The sequence below is a fragment of the Hesperophylax consimilis genome, chromosome 1, assembly GCF_061612785.1.
Source record: "Hesperophylax consimilis isolate HC1 chromosome 1, BYU_Hcon_1.0, whole genome shotgun sequence".
Classification (NCBI taxonomy): domain Eukaryota; kingdom Metazoa; phylum Arthropoda; class Insecta; order Trichoptera; family Limnephilidae; genus Hesperophylax; species Hesperophylax consimilis.
In genome coordinates this window covers 22723043-22740816 of record NC_142836.1, presented here as the reverse complement: position 1 = coordinate 22740816, position 17774 = coordinate 22723043, and the positions used below count along the sequence as shown (strand labels likewise).

Here is a 17774-nt window from a genome sequence, read left to right as displayed (position 1 = left end):
TTGATGTTTCGTGTTTTCCCAACGATGTATTTATATTCACACTAATATCTAGTACCGAATTATTTATATGTGAGAGCGAATTGGTGAATTTACGTATAAAGTTAATTTACTAGAGTTGTTTATCATTTTACAGTTTAATAATAAAATTAACCATTTTGGGAAAGCTGTCACTATACCTACCACCTACGCAAGTGAGACATAAATGTAAATTTAATATCGATGAACTACAAGTAATATAAACTTAAAGCATTCATTTTAATGCATTCTAAATATATCTAACAACAAACAATTTGAAGTAAACTATTCATTTTATTTTATTTGATAAAAACATCGCTGTTTCGAGGCACCCTGTAGTCTGTACCGTATACAACTCTAACAGCTGTACGGATATAAAATACAGGGAACCGGAAATAATAAAGGTGTTTCGAACGGCCTTGATCAGTGGCGTAGCTCGAAAGGATTAAAATAGGTACACGGTTAATACCCACTTTTAATAGAAAACCATTGTGTATCAGTTAGATAATAATGAGAATATTGAAAATAATGCATTTAGTAGCTATTTAGTAAAAAAACGGATAATTTGATGTATTTTCTTCTGACTGACAATCTAAGAACATATTTTAGGGACATACGCTAATATTTTGATTTAAATACGAAAAGAAAAAAAAACTAACCTTAAAACTTTGGCATCAACAACAATGGCCGCCAAATAAAAATCGGTTTTAAATTTAACGAAATAATTATTAAAATGCATTATTTTCCACTTCCGGAAACTTAAATACTTACTTCTCATTATTATTTAACTAGTACAAAGTATTTTTAAAACAAAATGTGCTTATTAAGCGTGTCCCTATTTTCAGTATATTTACCATAACTTTTAAGCAAATAACTTGACCAACTCACCAAATTAGAGTCCAATTAGATTCTCGCAAGTTCCCAATAAGATACCAACTGGAAATCACTGGCCTCAGTTCACATGAGATTCGACAGAAGAAGTGATGATTGTTGTAAAAAACGAGAAGGCAGGTGGTAACTAGTTATGATGTTTAATACGCGGTGCAGATGCAAAGACTAGTGTGTTTACAATCTCTCAGACTAATGCTGGCCATATTTTACATCCTCACAAACATACATGTACATGACATTTTCATTCTCAGCAACACAGCAGTAACTACAAGGTGGAAAGATTGTCACGATCAATCAAATCACATGCGGAGTTAATTAAATGTTTGTTACATATCGTCTTGCCTGCTTCGCTGGAAACTGCGTTACGAAGAACATACGTAGCGGGTGATAAAGCATAATTTGTAATACATGATATATTTAATACTTACGTGTGACTTGACAGGAAGGCTGCTGATTAAGACGTGCGGGTAGGTTGTACTTGTAAGTATTCTTGCAGGCTTACGCGCGGAGTCACGGGTCACTCGCGATCGATATAATATTGCACTCGCGGACAGAAAACTTACAAATTATCGGTAATCATTTTCCGACACTCGCGGCACTAAACAATGGAAATTCAAATGTCCAATTAATAATAATGAACCGCACTGATACACTTGTGGCTAGCGCGTAGCACGGTTGTAGCAAGTGTTTGTCATCTGATGGTGGTCGTTCGGTGTTCAGTGTTCAGTGTTCAGTGGAGGGGGGTGCGATCATCGCTGATCGTCCGCGGCGGCTAGGGCTGCGGGGGCGGGGGGCGCTGGAGGGGCGGACCCCGGGGGAGGGCGCATGTCCCACTCGCGGCACATGGCACTGTCTAGGGCTGCTTCAGGAAGTGTGTGGACACCAGCCGGTAGCTCAGCATGGGCGGGCGGGCACTGTCCACATCTTCCTGTACCTGGAATTCAAAAACATACACACATTCAATAAACATTCTAGTTGCCTTGGAGTTGTAGTGGGATGTCTCACGGTATATATCCAGAAAAGTGGGATGGGCGGTTAATAGGCACATTTTATATTGAAAAACACTCTGTACCTATCGTGCAACAATGAGAAACAACTATTTCAGATGATAATAACTGATATTTTGACGAAATATTATATTAGGCTATTATTATATTTTTTTACTAAACCCAGACTAAAAACCCAAGAACCTATACATATATATGTGTACTAAAACCTTTATATTCTTGAGATCATATTTTGGGTTAAATAAGACAAGGAAAATAACTAACCTTAAACTTCAATAACAATGGCCGCCGAGTAAACAAACGAAACAACAACGAAATAACTATTAAAATGTATTATTTTTCAATTATGCAAACTGAAATACTTACTAGTTCTCATTAGTATCTAACTAATACAAAGTGTTTTTTTTAAAGTGCGTATATTAACCGTGTCTCAATTTTCTGTATTAAATGTATTCATTGAGACATTTTTTATTATATTTGTCATCTTTTGAGATGCTCTATGGAGGGTCTTTTTGAAGGAAAGGAAGGAGAGGAATTTAAACAGTATGAGGGTTGGGTAGGAATCTAGGGATCAGTGTGACTAGGAGTGACGGACATATGAATATATCCCTGCCACTGCGGTGCAAGCGACGGTCAAGAGACCAGTTGGAGAGGTCAAAGGGTCTCCCCAAACCAGCCTCTCCCGATCTGGCCCGCCACGCAGCTGGTGGGCAGGCACATCCTGAACACACTTCACCCGATGAACCTGGGCAACCCTGCTAAGTCACCAAACGTAGCCAACCACTTGGGGTGACCTATGGAAGAGGTGTTTATCCAATAAATGGTACCCAAATCCACCTCCCACTTGTGTGTTTATTTTAGATTTTAATTTAAAAGAAATATACGTACATATATTACGGGAGGATTTGTTTCGGAGAATTTGAACAATTCATCAAATTTCAACGTTCATTTCCGGGGTCTGTGAAAGTCCTATGCAAGTTCTGTTAATATATCATTATAGGTTATTGGCTAGACTGAAATAAAAACAGAACTTGAAAAAATCTTTCGTGGAACTGGAAAATGAACGTTGAAATTTGATGAATTGTTCAGATTCTCCGAAACAACCCGTCCTAAATACATCCATTTGAATTTTAGTTTTGTTTTCTTGATCGAATGAATGAAGTGGAAATTAAAGCACTTCCAGCTGATCAAGCTGCAACTAGACAGATAAATCCGTTGCCGAAAACAATGCATTCTATCAACTCACGCACGCACAAGCATTTCTCTAAAAAAATTACAGCGGTAAATACACAATATCTCGGTAGCATCCAATTAGGATTTGGCTTATGTGATAGCGCGGTTCACTCATTTTAGTCGATCCCTGGGGAGGAAGGTTCAATCCTCGGTCAAACCAAAAAAAGCAGATTTGAGAAAAACAACCTTTTAATAAAAATATTGTTTTTTTTCGGGGTTGATTTTTATTTATTCAGTGCCATAGTAATAGATTTCGCCATAACGAAATTTTACAGACGAATTTCATTGACAGATAACCTAAAAAAACTTTTTTTAGATGTCCCACCAGAACTCTCAGGCGAACTATAACTTAAATAATTCGGAGTAGGCATTATGTCCGTGGCGTGCCGCCCCTGGCCGCAGTCTGCAACTGAGGACTGGGCGACTGAGGACTGAGGTGAAATGAAAGGGCAGGGCTGGCTAACAACTTTTGACACTGAGCGGCAGGTTCGACCTTCACAGTACATTGCGGCGCTCTCTGACTGTGACGTCACCTGCACCGGGTCGACCAGAATATACTCGTATTCATCGCGGACGGATCATATTTCAATTAGAGCAAGTACCTACCGTGTAGTGTTTGCCGCGGTTGCAATTTGGGAAGCTAGGAATTTTTGTAGTTTTGTGCAACCGGTGTGTCACTATTTACTGTAGTTATGCTGGATACGGTACCATTAATTTACTAGTTCCTATTCATATAGGAGACTGGAGATAATGGTACCAAGGGTCGGTAGTACCAAAGCGAATAACTTGCTAACTATAATAAGTACGTATATGATGCGTCTTCAGGCGATGGCCCTGACACGTGCGGGCTTGTCGCCAGTCGCCGGCCCCAAGCCAAACAGCTCTTGGTGCTAAAACCCACAAGGACGCTGTATTAGGTATTATGTATTATCAGCGCCTTGGATCCTTGGTTCCTTGGCGCCTTGGCAAGACGACGCCTGGAGCGGACTGCTCCATTTGCGCCTGCAAAAGACCGGCCCTGGGTCAGGGTCAGTTGTAGCGTTTCCCCCGATCTGTTAATGCGCTTATAGTTTAATTTCTATAAGATAAATAATAATATAAGAGAAATAATAATATAAGAATTTGGTAAACAATTAAATTATTTGCCGCTGAGTATGAGTATTTTCTTCATAAAACTTATAGGTACCTAAGATGCAGAGAAAGATAAAAGTCGAATTGATACAACTGTCCCGGTCTTCTCTACCTATTGCATAAAATACAATAATATTGCATAAAAAAGTGTTTTGCGTTCCGACAGCATAAATAGCAATATATTGATTCTCCCATTATATTTTTCCGTTGTCATAAAATTATTTAAAAATAGTCGGCAAAAGAATTTTTATTATTTTAGATCACGTGCCGAAATTGGAATATGTACCTATCTACGTACCTACATGTTTGTGTATTGTGAGAACTTTAATTATGAAGATAGTCCATAGAATCTGACAAGTTTTGACAAGTCGAAAACGATAGGTACCGGTATCGATTGTGGAGTATCGATGACGGATGTCCTACCCCTCGAGTAAAGCACCCCATCCCTATGGAGCGACGCCATGTTTTATTTGTGAAGGCGCGCTTTCGAAAACGGCCACTTTGGAGATTTTGTCGGAGGGCTTGAAATGACGGTGCGCGTCTAATTGAATGGCTCTTGTTACATTAGATTAGACCAAGAGTATTATGTACTTACACAGTGTTCAATTTATTAGACACAGTGCTGCTATTATTATATACGTAAGTACCTATAACGTAGGAACGGTAAATAAAATCAAAATACTAAAATTCATATGGGGATATTATATCATCATCAATTTAAATATCATAGTCTAATTACTCTAAATGCATAATTACGTATTTCTGCAGTCATTTAAAATATATGCATATCATGCTATAAATTTAATATCCTTCATTATATTTACATTACTTACCGATCTGCATTAATAAGACTTTGGTCCGGTTTATGGCGGAGCAGTCTGCTGTCTAATGCGACGGATTTGCAATTTACAGTGTTTGTTTGCGCCGTGTCGCTGATTCAATCCTGGGTAAGTTTCTTATCACTCAACACACAATATACACCATTAGTCTCCTCTACGAATTTCTACCGCCATAATATAACACAGGAACTTCCTTTGAAATCTTTAAACTTTTAAAAAGTGTATGTTATTTTTTAAGATAATCTCTATTCCGATGCCGAGGTGAAAAAGTAATTTATATGAAATTCCCTCAAAAAAGTAAGGTGTGGTTCTGTTATTTAATACCGGGTTCAGATGGTCCGATTTTAGTTGATCGATTTTTATTAGACGACAAAAATTGAACAAGATTTAGTTCAGACGTTTCAGTTTAACTCGAACCGATATTGATAATCAAGATAGCGTCAACTGAATCCCACAAAAATAAAATCTGGTGCTCACCGCTAATTTTATAGTTAACAAACGTTTTATAAAATTTTCAAGCCGTTTTACATCAAATATTTTAATGGTAAGATCCTGTTTTTATTAATCTTAAATATAAATAACTAACATCGCATATGGATCCCTCTAGAAACATTTGAAATTTAGTAATACGTTCATCAGAAATTATTAAAATGTGAGCGTCGAGTAAACCACGCGAACCCAGCTTCACGAAGATTAGAATAATATATCGGGGGTGAGAGGAATGGGGTAACTAGCTGCGGGGAGATAGAGCTCGTGCGAGCTAAGAAAAATATACTATAGATTGTACCCTCCAGTATTGGAAAAGACCAAAATAATTGTGTTTTCTTGTGTTCGGTATTTTTACCGAATATAATTGGAGTATCGCCACAAAATCAACATTCTCATACAAATATATTCTCCAATTTATGTTTTAGAAATATTTTGACGGTATTACTTGCTTAATTTAACTGTTATGTTCAATTATTCTTTATGGTTTATTTATACCGCTGATATTTTATAAATAAGTTACAATAACATGTCGGAAATAAATAGTACTCGTGTATATTGGCGGAATCTCTAATGTCTAAATAGTATAAAATAAAGTCTGTTTGTGCGCTTAGTTCTTCTAAACTAAGCAACGGATTTTGATAGGGTTTTCACTATCATTTAGAGAATTTCTTCCGGAAGGTTTATAAACATAATGCACACAAATTAGAGAAGTCGAGCAACGTCGGGTCAGCTCATCAGCTGCTTAGTAATAAAATATAAAAGTGATGTGATGGTTTGGAGTGAGGTTTTGAATTTTTGAATTCTAGTGTACCTAAAAAATGTGCCTATTTTTAAGGTGGAGATAATATTGTTCTAAAGAAATGGAAAATATTGTTTTACACGATCGTGCCACTTTTCCTGGGGCGTGCCCGATTTCCACCATTCTCTACTGCAGGGGTGCTCAAACGGTCGATCGCGATCGACCGGTCGATCGCGAGTGCTTTTTGAGTCGATCTCGAGAAAAATTTCCCATTTTTCATGCCTTCTTTTTTATTATTTATTTGTAGCTTGTAGCGAACTGAGTTACTGAACGGAGTGTTCTGGAACATTGCAGATAATATCAGATATACATCTCATAGCCACAACATCTGACACAAAATTCTGGTATTTTATATCTGAAGATAAATATCCGAATCTAAGGCAAATCGCCCTTCAGTTGACGGCAATGTTTGGGTCAACTTACTTGTGCGAGTCTGCATTTTCTGAAATGAAGATAATTATGTCAAAATATCGCAATCGACTAACTGACGAACATATGTCATCGTGCTTGCGATTAGCACTCGGTAATTACGTACCATCGTATGAAAAGTATGCTGAGGACATGCAGTGCCACGCTTCAACATCCAAAGTCATTATTTAGTTATGTTTAGAAACTAGAACTCGTTTGTTTTTTGTAAGAAAAAATAAACAATTTTGAATAAATATAAGTTTTTTGTTGACTTTTTAATGCAGACCTCCACCTACCTTGACTAAAAAAATGCATATTGCGAACTAATTTCTGTCGTTCCTCCAAATTCTATGTGGATTCGTGGCCATGCAATTGTGCAACGCCTGCGCCACGATACACCCTACCTACATAGACGACAATCCTACATCACACATACTTGCAGCCTCTCAGAGTCGATCGATCGGAATATAATAATATTGAGGTAGATCGCCAGCATTTCAAGTTTGAGCACCCCTGCTCTACTGTATACCACATTGTTACCATTAAAAAATTACATTATCTCGAATTTTATTCGACTTCGTATCTCATTCCAGTGCAGAGATAGTGTGAAGTCTTCCCTGGGCGTCCCCGACTTCTTATACCATTCAAACCACTCTCTCAATAACTCCATAAAATAAGTCCACAGGGAACAAACGAATATTCATGTTTATATATATGTTGTATATATAGATTATGATGTCACATCACAAAGTATCTGCTTCATATGATTGTTTTTTTAAATTTTCCAAATATAATAGTCGTATACGATATCAGGCAGTGTAAAAGAGACGGAGGGTGTGTTAAATGGGCTAGAACCAATATATAAGTCAGTGGCGACATCGATTTCGTTTAAATCAACATGGAAGGCTTTTCTAGTGTGTGTCGACTATTTGGTGACCTACCGTATGTAATAAGATGAGAAAAATAATTTTATTATAATTTATAATAAGTATTTGAACAATTGAAACTGGAAAACATTGTTTAAATGTGCACGGAGAAAAAATAGAATTTCTAATTTATCAAAAATGTCTTTAAATTATTGGTAATCCGGATAAAACGGGATTGAAGGCCATTACTTGAAAAACTTTAAGAAATTTCTTAGTATATCGGAACATGTGTTCATGCACCTGCATTTACCTTGATAATATACAATGACGAAATGGGAAAATATTAGAAATTTTCTAAACACGTGTTCCGACGTCGTGAACATTCGTATTTTACTAAAAGTTTAATAATAACCCTATCATTTCATTCGTTAAGGTTATATTCAATATTTTTCTCCTTGTGAAATTTCTTCGTGGTCATGGTTATGTATGTATACCCATCGATTTGTTCCTGTTGGAATGTACTGCAACAGTATAACTGGACCTATTTTCCACTATTTTTCCCATATAATTTTAGGTACTTTGGTACTAACAAAATAATGCGCTCCGGAAGCGAACAAATTAAATTTAGATTTCATTAATTTAAAGAAGGAAGAGTGCTCGTTTATAAGTGATACCTAAGTTTCCTCTTAGACTTGACTCGAGATTATTAGTTTAAATTTGGAAGGCGGGTTTGTGTGCCGCCGCCCCGGGAACCTTTTATTGGATAACCAACCCCTCTGCCATAGGTCACCCCAAGTGGTTCGCTGCGTTTGGTGATTTAGAAGGGGTGCCCGGGTTCATCGGAGAGGCTGGTTTTCCGCACTGATCCCTAGATTCCTACCCAACCCTCAAGCCTTACCTTCACAGAAATTCCTCTTCTTCCTTTCCTTAAAAAATACCCTCCACACAGCATCTCAAAAGATGACATAGGCCCTGAGGGAAATTATTTTCTTAAGGGCCTCCTATGTGAATATATAAAAAAAAGTTACATAGTTCGGCCATAGATACTATAAGCCTGGAAAGGAGTCGAATGGCGCGATGGGATAAGAATTGTACAAAACTTTAACGAATTTACTCTGAGCTCATTACCAGGTGTTCGGGGGAACAAGTAAAAAGATTATTATTTTTTTCGAAACTCTAACGTTTAAAGATAGTTTTCAGCCAAAAAAGTTGAAATATTTGCCAGGAAGAAAGTGCACTTTACCCCCGGACACCTGTAAACGAACCTAACCTAACAAAAATACTTAAAATTCCCTTAAGGCGAAGCTTAATGCTAAATCACTATTTTAATTAATCTTTATAACGAATTGGTGTACATTACGAATACCAAAAAATATGCTTTAGATAAATTGAAGGTTTTACTATCGTTTCGCTTGATTAAAATACCAATAAAAAATTAAAAAATTACTCAATAAAATATATAAATGTAAACTACTAAAAAAATCATTTTTTCAATAGAAATGTAGGTATGAACGCGAAAAGGAAACGACTTTTAAAAATACAGTATTATAGTTAAGATTATCTGTGACAGTTTCACTTCATCAACTTTTTTGCTTTTTTACAAAATTATTAGTTGTAACTCACAAAATATTTTTTTAAATTTATTCAAATATCCTCTGAAATCATAAGATTTATAAATATGTTCTTAAATACCATCAAATTTAAAAACTATATATTATTTAATGTTCGTGTGACTGAAAGTATTTACATTTATTCTGAATAGTGGCTTTACACCAGGGCAATAAATTAAAAAAGTAAATTTTTCGGGCCGCCCCACAGCATCCCAAAAGATAACATAGGCCGACGGTGTTAGTTGGTACCGTGAGAGACGTTTGTTGGTATTACCGATTTTAGTACATTTTCTTACAAAATAAATAAAAACCAGTTTTTTGCTTGAAATCGAACGTTTCTTGACTCCGTTTGTCAAGCGATTTCAATGCGCATTACCTACAATATAAGGTATACCAAGAATATACACATTTTGGCTTGTAGCTTCCTCTTCAAATAAGAAATGAATAAAAATTAAAAGCACTGCTTGTTCAAACCACACTGAGTTATAGTGCTTAATCCAGCTCAAATATTCTGCCGTTATGTTTATAAACAGTAACGTATTGATGATAAAATAGCGATAAACATTGATCGTCGTGTTCCGTCGTAACCTTGGATTGTTCCGTCTGGGACCGGAACTGTGTTTTATAAGAAACAAGTAATAATCTGATCTGGTTTCCGGCTTCGGTGCAAAAAAAGAATTAAGAATTTTCCTGTTAAAAGGCCGTTATGTTTCCTTGCTATTAAGGCGATGCCATACGTAGTAATGCAAAATCATGTATTTTTGGTTTGAAAATTTGGTCGCCTAGAAATTTTTCAGATGCTTTAATTAAATAATGCGAGTAGAATACATCTTGTCCTTTGAAATAATCGAGTATTTTTTAGATAAGTCTTTTTATAAGCCCAGAAAAAAATAATGTATAAGGCCTATGAAAATTGCTTTAAAGTTCAAAATCTCCTACTCACAAACCCATTTTGGGTTATGATTTTATTGTATAATGTGGCAAATTAAGTTATTTATAGAATGATCGAAATTTTTTTAAATATTTATGCCTGAACATCAACAAAATAAAATAAAAGGCACTTTTTGGCCATGTTTTTTTCTTGCATAAATCAAAACAGGCGGATGGTGTTAAGCGGGAATTTAAACCTTATCGCCATCTACGAAAGGGTTGTTATTGATAGCGGCTCAATTTAAAATATTACACGACGTAGTGCATCTCCTTAATATTATGTACTTACGTTATACGTTGGTCATATTATTCCCAGTTCCTCAATAATCTCGGATCCTGTTGGTGTGCAATTATAGCATCCTCAATTGGAGTAGGTGGGTGATGACAGAGCGAAAGTAGTAGAAATTTAGTTATAACTTTGACAAAGACACGGAAAACGGCGGCAGAAGATTTTTTTAAACTTGGTATCAACAAATTGACGTAGTGTTGTGGGAGAAGGGAGTGGAATATGAATTATTAGACCCAATAATATAAAATATTTGCTTGATCCACTATTGGGAGATATTATAAACCAGTAAAAAAAGTTAAAATTGTTTGGTGAATTTTAAAAACTGTTTTGATTTCATCGATTAATTACTAGCTCGCTTGTTAAGCATCCGAAAATATTTTTTTTATCACTTGATTACAAAAATCGATTTTTTTCTACTTTATATAAATATAATATGCATTGATTTTTATTTATAAACCTTCCGGAAGAAATTCTCTAAATGATAGTGAAAACCCGATCAAATTCCGTTTCGTAACTACGAAATTAGTTTGTCTAGCGCGTAGTTTCTGGAACTAAGCGCAAAAAGAGACAAACATAAATAGCGACTTTATTTTATACTTAGAGATTTATTATTTTTTATTTATCGTCACCCAACTAGGTAAGTACCCTGTTTTAGTTGCAGAATACTATCGATGCGACAACGCTAACTAATTGCGACGAACATAAAATATATGTAGCTACCCATCAACTACGTTTCGGAATGATATTCCCTTACAACCGTAACAAAACGCAATTTTAGTAGGGTTTTATAGGAAACACTTTTTTCCCTACCGAGAAAATACAATGCATAACATTTTAAACACCCATATGAGGTAAGAATTATGACGCGCATATGACGCCGTTCTATTTGCATAAAGAACATTAACTTTAAATTCAGTAAATTTCAATGATTCTCCACCACATGGAAATAAAAATCTATAAAATTAAAATGTAACAAAACTCCTTTTCTGTCCAGGGCAGCCGTTAAATTTGATCATTTTGTTCTCTGGTTATCTTGACTGCATATGTATAATTGATTCGGCTTTTTATGCTGCGTGTACATTTGCGAACTGAAGCGCTAGCCGAACCACGAATTATGTGAAAGGAACGAAGCAATCGTAAACGCCACTTACGGTTGCTCCTTTCCTTTCCCATAAATCGTGGTTCGGCCCACAAATGTATACGTAGCATTATAGTTCGCTCAATTATACGAGTAGTTGACCCAAACAACAAAATTGGTTTTATGTATACAACAGACAGTGTTGTCTTTGCGAAACGTCACTGAGAAACAACATTTTACAACGTTTACCGAAAAAGTGTACCTACCTGCATAATCGTCGAAGTTTAACATTCGAAATACTTTGACAGATTCAAAATTTTTTGATGAATTCTAATTAGAACTATTTTTAAACAATGCCTAACGTTTTTTCCAATTTTGTTCTAATTTTCTTTTCTGAGGCCGTATGTGAAGAATAACACGTGTGAAACCTTAAGGCGATGCACTACGTCGTGTAATATTTTAAATTGAGCCGCTATCAATAACAACCCTTACGTAGATGGCGATAAGGTTTAAATTCCCGCTTAACACCATCCGCCTGTTTTGATTTATGCAAGAAAAAAGCATGGCCAAAAAGTGCCTTTTATTTTATTTTGTGGATGTTCAGGCATAAATAGTTTTTTTTTGATCATTTAATAAATAACTTAATTTGTCACATTATACAATAAAATCAATACCGAAAATGGGTTCGTAAGTAGAAGATTTTGAACTCTAAAGCAGTTTTAATAGGCATTTACATTATTTTTTTCTGGGCTTATTAAAAGACTTATCTAAAAAATTCTCGATTATTTCAAAGGCCAAGATGTATTCTACTCGCAGTATTTAATTGAAGCATCTGAAACATTTCTAGGCGACAAAATTTTCAAACCAAAAACACATGATTTTGCATTACTACGTATGTGAAAGTGTTACAACTTACAAATGTGTTCGTTTCAACTCTGGCCGCGATACCAGTACAAAACACGTTAAATTTAGTGTTCTAGTGATAAGAGGTAAAATTGGTAAATCTACACAGTACGCACCTATTCGAAAAAACGGAAATCTAAATATTTGATTATTTAACGAAAATGAAACCAGTGAACGAAATACGCACTCGTTGACCTGTTTTATTTTCTTAATTCGGCATTACACGAGCTGCTTTCGTTTCATTGATTAGTTTAATATGTCTGGAAAGTAAAGTGAGGGAAGAGAGAAGCAGATAACAATGAGTCACTGCGCTAACGGCCAACAGTATTCGTCCCATGAAATGGTTTTCGGGTGCAAATTGTAGCCATTTCTAGTGCAAACTAGTGAAATTAATTCACGAACCGTATTACGCAAAAATAAGGCAGTATATTTTGTTTGTTTGCATAATACATAAATTATTACAAAAACATGTAGTTACGTTTTTTCCCGGAATCAAGAATTAAATACATTAGATGTTATGTAATGGTATTTTTAAGCCGGTTCGGATAATTCGTTATTATATAATTAGGTAGGTACCTACTCAAAAATAATTCATAACATAAAGATTTGAATTAACCCGTCGTGTCTAGAAAATATGCGCGTAAGTTACAAAATTGATCAGATTAGAGATTTATTTAAAAACGTTTCCGTTTGACATTCAATTTTTGATCGCATTTATAATGGTAAAGTAAAATGAAGGAAAGTAAGAGCTTAGTTCTCTCTTTTTCTAAAAATGTTTGTCATAAGTGTGATCTTAATAGGAAAGAAGATAGTATGAGTTTTATGAGAACATGAGGGGGTGTTACTTGGTGGCAGATATGACACAAGGTGACTCAATAGTAGTTATCGATGTATTGTGGCAAATACGCTACTGCGTGTTTCTAGTGAAATAGTCAATAGCGTAAGGACGATATCTCGTGGAAAGCGTCCAAGTATAGGATTTTCCAATAAGAGGTGTTATTTTGATATTCAATCGTAAAAGATCAATGGTTTCGTTGCTTGTGTGGCACGTAGCGCCGTCTTGTTGAAAGTATACGTTGTCCAGATCAATACCATTCAATTCCGGCCATAAAAAATCATTAATCATCTCTCGATAGCGCAATCCATTCACCGTAACTGTTGCTCCAGCCTCATTTTCGAAAAAGTAAGGTCCAATGACTCCGCCGGATAAACCGCACCAAACAGTCACACGTTGAGGATAGAGAAGCTTTTCAACAATAACTCTTGGGTTTTCCGAGCCCCAGATACGACAATTTTGCTTGTTGACGAAGCCACCGAGGTGGAAATGGGCCTCATCACTCAAGATGATTTGCATTTGATTCACTCAAGTGAATTTTAATAATTTCAATGCGTTGTTGAAGCGTGTATCGTTCCATTTTTATTAATGACGTAGTTTCTAATTGTCAAATGTCAAAAAATGACAGCTTCGAAAGTAACATCTAACGAAATAGCGGGCTATTCAAAATAACACCTCTTATTGGAAAACCCTGTATATCAGCATTAATGCATATTAATAATTTACCTAGGAATGTAGTATAAATCCTAGGTAGAATTTTCATAAAAAAAGAAGAAAAACAAGTAAAATAACATAAATTAAGTGTACCCGGCGTTGTGGGGCTGACTTTCCTGTAGGCCTTTTTAAGATATACAATTCAGTAGTACATTATTTTGATGTATCTCATGAGGTTTAGCCAGCGTTGGCAATGTAAGCCCCCCAATTTTTTGTTTTTGTTTTACATGATTACTTTTCTCTTCTTTCTTTAAATATAATATGCATGTGTTTTATATATAAACCTTTTGAAAGAAATTCTCTAAACGATACCTAGTGAAAACACTATCAAAATCCGTTGCGTAGTTTAGAAGAAGTAAGCGCACAGATAGACGCGGATAGCGACTTTATATTATACTATTTAGAGATATGGTATCCAAATAGAGACCATAGATCCGTTTAGGTATTTTTTGGAATGTTTAAATTTTACTTCTAGTGCCTTCAAAAAAAATTTTACTGGTATCAAGTTTAAGTTCAATGTATAAATAATTATTTTTGATGTTTGCGACGTGAACGAGAATACAATGTTGAGCTTTAAAATCATTTTAATAAATGAAAGATAATTAATAAATGTTGACGTCAGTTAAAGGCTTTCGCTGTGTAGCAAATACCTACCCATTATAGATTATATATTACGCATGGCTTATAAAATGTCCTCAGGTGAGTTCACTCTTTTATAGCTGTAACCGCGTGCCGTTTGCCGTATGGTTATCAGTTATCATATTCTGCGACACAAGTTTTCAGCTGAAACTGGTTAAATCAAGCGAGGGCTGAATACATAAAAGATATCCTACCTTTTTATAAAAATCGGAATTACAAATACATTACGTAGGTACTAGGTACTAGATAAATAAAAAAGACAAAGACAAGAATAAGAATTTAATATTTCCAAAATAAGTATGGTATGTATATTCTTTATATTCACAGCATAATATTTCGGAATAAAGATTGTGTAATTTACAGTATCGTGGTGCTGAATTTAATGTATTTCGTATTTTTTTTTCTTTACAAGATACATATAGGTCACGTAGAATACCTACGTATCACAGGAAAACACTACGGAACTTATGTACATTGAAATCACAAAGAACATCGTCAAAGTAATGTTGATGCCTTATTTATAGAGGTAAGCACGCCCACGCTCGATTGATCAAAACGTAAATTTGTACATCCGAGTTTATAAGCCCGTCAAGGGAAAACACTTTCAGTCTACTTTTCAAGGAAATATGGATTTTTAGATAAGCGTGTTATTTGGGAACGATTTATGTCTTTTATAAAAACTTTGTTACACACCGTATATTTATTCACGTACTCGAATTCCTTATCGGGTTTCCTACGTTATTAAAAGACACCGGGAAAACTCAATTAGTATTAGTCAGTTTATAGCAGTTCACGGTAGATGTAAAAACATTGTTTTTAAACAGGTTAAAAGCGGAAGATATCACTCGGAGAAATTATAACATTAGTGCACTGTTCTCGCGAGGAGAACTACGCGCTTTTCTACTCACATCCTATGGTTTGACCTTCGAGGGTGTGGAGTTGAAATTGGGTAATTGCACGTAACACTGTGGTTCGGGGAATGTTCCCAACTAAAAGTAAATAGCGTTATTTATCGCGGTAGATATCGGAAGTCCGACCTCGTCTCACGGTATGAAAGTTAACTCCGTAAGTGGTCGCACAAATAGGCATTCTCAAGTAGGTACCGGAACACAGGCCCCGGCGAATCGTCAATAAACAAAGCAGTCAAGACGTTCGCCCTCCTGAGTCGCCTAACGAGTGGTGATTTTATAGGAAATATGCTCACTTACCGGTTGTTTGAGAAGGATTGATAGGCGATCCGGAGGATTACGCGAATATCGAGCAAATCAGTCGCGTCCGTACATGAGTCACAGAGAAGACTTTGATCTGGATTTGTTCGGGTAAGAGGAACTGGCATGGAGTGGTGAGTCCGCGGTATTTGGTTGTCTGCCGGAGCGCGGAGTGAGAGGCGAGCTGCGCAGGCGCGGTCAGAGGGCTACTTGAGCGCTGCACGGCGGGAAAGTCGGAGGAAATGGTTGGCCCCACCCTGTACCCAGTACCCGATACCCGGTACCCTGTACCCTTTAGCCTAGTCCTTAGCTGCGTGTCCGTGTGTCGCAGCCGTACTGTTCCGTACTCACGCGCATTCGTACGCGGTACGTCGTACGATCGCGGATGATCCCTGCTGTGCTGATTACTGTATTATACCGTGTACTGCCTACTGGGTGTACGTGCTGAACGTGAACACCGCGTATCAAAACACTGCTCCCAATGTTGTTCATTTCACCCACTGAATTCCCAATAGCACCTATATGTATTACAGTTGAACTATGCGGAATGGTTAGTCATATTGGGAGCACATCAATATTCAAATTGTTATTTTTTACGCGCTGTTTTTTATGAAGCGTGTGTCGCTTGTGTCGCCTAATTGAAGTTCATAGATATTGACGTGGTTGACATGAACATAATATGTACACAGCTGTCGAAAAGTATTAGCTCACCACACTTGCTGTTTTTGGCTGCCGAATGCTTTCAATTGAGTACTTCGATAACAGGCATAAGTAACTAAGCATTTTCCTTCGAGTCGGGTTATTTATTTATTCTTTTTTATATCCCCACGGGGCTTTTACATTGAGTACATTGAAATGTTTAGAATGTTGTACAATGGGTTATAAACGATCGATGGTTGCAAAAAATTCTTAACATTACATTGGTTTACAATTGTATAAAATAAAATAAATGTATCAAAAATAATAATTACAAACTGAAATTATCACCAATAATATATTGATATCAAATTGTTTAAGGGCGGGTTATTTCGTAGAATTTGAACAATTCATCAAATTTCAATATTGATTTTCAAGTTCTGTGAAGGCTCTATTCAAGTTCTGTTATTATATCATTATTGGCCGGTTGTTGCATAAAACTGAAATAATAACAGAACTTGAAAATCAACATTGAAATTTGATGAATTGATCAAATTCTATGAAACAACCCCTCAGTAAGTTTTAACATCGAAATTGTTACATTAAATATCTCACCCCTTTAGTCGGGCTTCGAAAAATGCAAACTTAAAATGTAAAATTAATTCTATGAAATCGATCTTTGTAAAAAAAATACTGGTATTTAAGTTAGAATGTGAACGTTCATAAAATTAATTAAATTGGAAATTTAATTAAGATTAATTAAGAAATTAATTAAAAAATTAAATTAAAATTAATTAAGACTGGAATTCCTTATTGCGGATGCCATAGTATCACTGGCTCCAGACTGTTGGGAGCAGTTGGGACTCTTGTGCGGTACTCACAAAAATAAATATTTGGTTCTATAGATTTAGATCCACTTTTTAACATGAACGATGTATAAAACCCACAGTGCACTCGGAAAAATTCCATTGCTTACAAAATCAATTCGTGATTACTTATAGGTAAGTTATTTGACTAATCTTAGATTTTTTAATATGCGGGTATAGGCAGTATATCAGAGTTAAGTCCAGTAGCACAGTACATAATACTCACAAAAGATAAGAAAATTAAAAAAAAAATTAAGAAAAATGTTTATTTTTTTAAATAATAAAAATAACACACCGTAAAAGTTTTTCGGATATTCTAATTCGATGATCGTATACACTTGTATCCCTTTTTACAAATAACAGTAAGTAGGCGTAAGAAATACAAAAT

The 17774-nt window shown here is 35.7% G+C and overlaps 1 protein-coding gene across 4 annotated transcripts in view; it reads right to left on the bottom strand.

Moving 5' to 3' along the window:
- LOC149426460 (protein FAM13A) overlaps window positions 1-16312 on the bottom strand; it is a 31032-nt gene extending 14720 nt beyond the window's left edge. For 2 of the 4 annotated variants that reach the window (XM_089631039.1, XM_089631059.1), the window contains exons 1-2: window positions 15885-16312; window positions 1335-1840 (exon numbers count right to left, since the gene is read on the bottom strand). The gene's annotated coding sequence lies outside the window, so the exon portion shown is untranslated. Of the gene's footprint in view, window positions 1-1334; window positions 1841-5110; window positions 5248-15584; window positions 15833-15884 lie in introns of those variants that run through there. The other 2 variants (XM_089631054.1, XM_089631047.1) reach the window with 2 other exon arrangements.
- Between the last annotated feature and the right edge of the window lie 1462 nt (window positions 16313-17774).